Here is a 4,810-nt window from a genome sequence, read left to right on the forward strand (position 1 = left end):
ACTGGTATGATTTGCAGTTGGGTTAATTAAGAGATTTCGTTGGGGGTCCTTTGGTGGTTCTTGTTTAGTTTTCTGTGAATGAATTTATTGAGAACTGTTGTTATTATTATTAAAAATAGTGTGGAAAAAATTTAATCAGTAAATGCATGACATGCATCTTAAACTTAAACAGAGGGTGGCTGTCGCTTTATCCTCGGTTTCACAAAGACAAGAAAAACTGATTTGAAGATATTGGTTTTATTGGGTTTGAGATGATATTTAGATGATATTTAGATATGTACAAATGTCAATGTTTTATGGGAACTTGAATTCAAAACAACGTGCTATGCCAGCTTTCTTCTTAATGAATGGTTTTAATGTCTAATGATGCAAAGCAAATTTGAGTTCCAATTAAGACTTCAAGAGTTCATAGAGTTGGTGCGAGTTGAAAACAAGTTGGGAGTTATAACATATGCACGGAAGTACCTTGCTCTCCAGGACAAATTATTTTCCTAGCCAGCTAATTACTTATTACAAGAAGTATGTTCTTTTCTTTTTTAGAAAGGAGGGCGTAGGCTGTTGTTGTTGCATGGGATTTGGACCCTTAGTACTGGAATTGAGATTGTTCGAGCCGTTTGAAATATAAATTTTAATTCTTCTATACATTCAGAACTTGCACTCTGTGCTTTTGTTGGCTGAGTAGTTGCCACTACAACAAAAATGTTTTTTTGGGACGAAATTACTTTGGGACGAATTTAAAATCGTCCCAAAAAGTGGGATTTAGGAACGAAATTTGAATTTCGTTCCAAAATGACGACGGTTATGCCAGACCGTTCGAACGCGTTCGAACGGTATTCTTAGGGACGAATATTTTTGTCCCAAATAAGTTAACCGTTCGACCGTTAATGATTAACAGTTGGAACGTTTAATTTTCACCGTTTGAACGTAATATTGGCGCGATAGGCAAAATTATTTTGGAGGGAAATTGATAAACCGTTCGAACGGTTAATATTAACCGTTCGAATGATGCATATTCACCGTTCAAACGTTATTTGAATCGGTCGAACGGTGACAGAGTTTTAATTTTTTAAGTTTTTTGCCAAATTATATTTAGATTAACTAGTAATTATAAAAAATTGGTTAATTAAATAATATGAATAATCTAAATTAAGAATTAGTTTAGAAAATATAAAACAATACTATTGCATATAACTTAAATACTGAATTTACAAAACACAAAATATTGTCCATAAAAAAAACAAGAAATAAATAAATAAAATTTATCATAAAGTAATTAAGACCCCAAGTCTTTGCACACTTCCTCGACTGCAGCTATACGTTCCTCTATTTGTGTCAGTCGAGTACTGATGGTGACCTGAGTCGCAGACATGGCAGCAAACTATGTACGAAGCTCAGACACAGTAGAATGGATCTCCATACGCACTGCATCGATCACTACTGATGTCTGCTCGCTGATCGCTGCACGCACTATGTCAGCCATCTCCTCACGAGTAACACTGTGGACTGATGCCTCGGCCCGTGTAGATGTCTCTGCAGCTGCAGCTGAGACTCCATGATCTCCCGGCTATGCATCTCTGTGAAGATCAACTGGTTCTGGAACATGTGCACGAAAACGCAGTCTCGAGTGTCCCGTGCTGCGTGAGAGGGTGGTGCTGTTTATCGGTCCCATCGGCTCCCGTTTACGCTCAGCAACATCTGGCACAACACCAGCACATAGTAGATATCGGGTGATCAGGACTCCGAATGGTAGTATATCCATCGAAATGTACCGAGATTCTGATCGAATCCTATCGAATATATACCCCACCAAGTCGATAGGAATGCCACGAGCAACCCGTATCATAAATTTCGTCCGATCAATGCCAACTTCTGTCTTGTGCTGCCGAGGGTCAATATTATTGGCAATTATCAAATTTAATATCTTAAAGAAAGAAGATAAATCTGCCTGTTTGATGCTCTTCGTCCCGTCATACGGTGGAGCATCTGGACCGACAACCAAATCCCTCACCTCGTGATCAGCAAGGGTATCGACCTCATCAGTATAAACTGATGCCTCCTCCTCAGCTGTCTCCGCCTCAACTGAAGGATCAGACTCTCTAGGCACCACATTCGGATATGCATCTGGCAGCCTAGGAATACCGAGATGCTCAGCAAGTCCATCTCGTGAAAATACAACGGGTACTCCTCGGACAGTGATACTGTAGGCCCCAGAATCATCTGCGCTGGCACTGCCGAGTTCTCTATAGAACTCAACAACAATGTCAATGTAGGAGACTGGCTCCCATGCTTCCTCCCGTTCATCCAAGATAGGTCCCCAACCACGATCACTGAATATTGAGGGCAATGAATGACCCTCCCAGAGAAGACTCTGGAAATCAGAAATCTTCACTGGTCGCTCCAGTGAAACTGTCCTCTCCCGAACTGGACCACTACTACTCTCACCAAGATTGCGTCGCTTACGTGCCGGTCTAGAAGTAGACATTATAATCAACCTGAAATTTATAATTACAAACTAGATATATAACATTAACAAGAAAAATACAATAAAGAACTATTTACAGTAGTTTGAAACAAACAGCAATTTAATAATATTTGATATTCTGAACAACATTATCAACAATAAATATGTCACTCAATATCAATATTAATAATATAAATATAATATTAAAAACCGTTCGAACTTTTACTGTAACGGTCGAACGGTTACAGACAAACCGTTCGACCGTTAAGTTATATCGTTCGAACGCTACGGTAACGGTCAAACGGTTACAGACAGACCGTTCGACCGTTAAGTTATATCGTTCGAACGCTACGCATAGCGTTCGAACGATATTCGTGTCGATCGGGATTCCAGGCCGAGTCGACTCGGCCATTGAAATCCATGGAATCCTTCGATTCCCTGGATTTTACACCAAAATAAATGCAATAGAAACCTAAATAAACGTTCCTAACATGGATTTATGCAAATCTACCGATTATTTTGATGTATAAATCGGTTTACCCTAAGTTAAACAATTAATCTATCAAAAACCTAAATCTAAACGGTAAAATGTTTTAAAAATGAAAAATACCGGTTGTTAGAGGTAGGGGCTTCGAGTGGGCACTGTTGACGGCGGCGAAGACGGCGTTCAACGGCGGAGATCGACGGTTTGGAGGCTTTTTCACGGAGGAAATGCGTGAAAATGACGTCGGGATGGGCTTATATATGCAGTGCCGTTCGAACGGTAAGTTATACCGTTCGAACGCATTAACTAAATATTACTATTTATCCCTAATTAATCGGTTTTCAAATATTTAAATGCAATATTCGGTATTAATTATATTAAATATAATAATTAATTCAATTATAATATATTTTAATTGTTAAATATATTAAATGCAATATATTTAATGCACTTATATATTATTAAACACTATGTATTATATATATAATTTTTTATATATATAGTATATATTATATTATATTTAATTAAAATATATTATACTATTGAATATTATATAGTATATAGTATAAGTTATATTATATAGTATAATTAATATAATATAGACTACTATATACATGAAGCTATGTTCATGTATTTATATAACATATATATTATATGTGATATTAACTAGTATCACATATATATATACTAGTATAGATGACACTATATATATTAATAGTAGATATTCTATTATTAAATATCTACTATTAATATTATAGAAATAAACATTATATATATATATGCATGTGATACATATAACCCTATGCTATGATACCATATATATGTTATATATAATAGGTTAATATATGTAGTACTTGACTATAATATTAGATGTAATATGATATTTTATACTATATATGTTACTAAACTATATAATATATGTTTGATTATATATTATATAGTTGTATTACTATGGCTCTAAACTATAGTACATTTAGAAATTATTATATTTAAAGGTATAGTGCAAAAAAAATACAATAAGCAACCATATAACTTAAACGTTTGAACGGTTTACTATTGGCGTTCAAACGTTTAATAATACGTTCGAACGTTCATTAAACAACCGTTCGAACGTCAATGTTCTGCATTTACACGACAGAACCTCACAATCTCGGACTCGTTTCAGTCGACCGAGCATCACTCCCACGCTCATTTTGTTCCAACCAACGCCATTATTCTTCAATCTAGCCCTCAAATATTACAAACTCCTATCAATCTCTTATATTTTCGGATTAAGAGGTTGTTTTTACCATTTGGTGAAGAGTTTTTACCGTTTGGAATTTTTGAAGCTTTATCTCTCCAAATCAGGTATTCTCCTTAAATTTGACCTCATTTTAGTTTTTATATAAGTGTTTTCGTTTGCTTACATGAGTTCGTCATATATTTTGCTATCTTTTGATGTAATATGGACTGTAAATTTTGGGGTTTTCGGAGGTTGAAGACGAGTGATTTCTGGAAGTAAACCGTTCGAACGGTATTCGTGTACCGTTCGAACGACTGTATAGGAGATCGAACGGTCACGAGCACCGTTTGAACGATTTCTTGGGCAGTGTTAAAATAATTAACATTTTAAATGCAGGAGTGTAATTAAAAATTAAATATATATAATCTACATTTAATAATACTTAAATACTTAAAAGATTCAAATAATCAAATGAGAATGAATTAAATTACAAATCATCTAAGATTTGTTACAAAACTTAATTATTTATGATGTTGAATTATTTGTTTGATACATGTTAAATATTGGCATATCTTATATTGCTTGTTCATCAATATTAGCCTTAGACCCGTTCGAGAGTTATCAATCCGCCTTAATTGAAAGA

Source organism: Carya illinoinensis, chromosome 3 (genome assembly GCF_018687715.1).
Source record: "Carya illinoinensis cultivar Pawnee chromosome 3, C.illinoinensisPawnee_v1, whole genome shotgun sequence".
NCBI classification, from domain to species: Eukaryota; Viridiplantae; Streptophyta; class Magnoliopsida; order Fagales; family Juglandaceae; genus Carya; species Carya illinoinensis.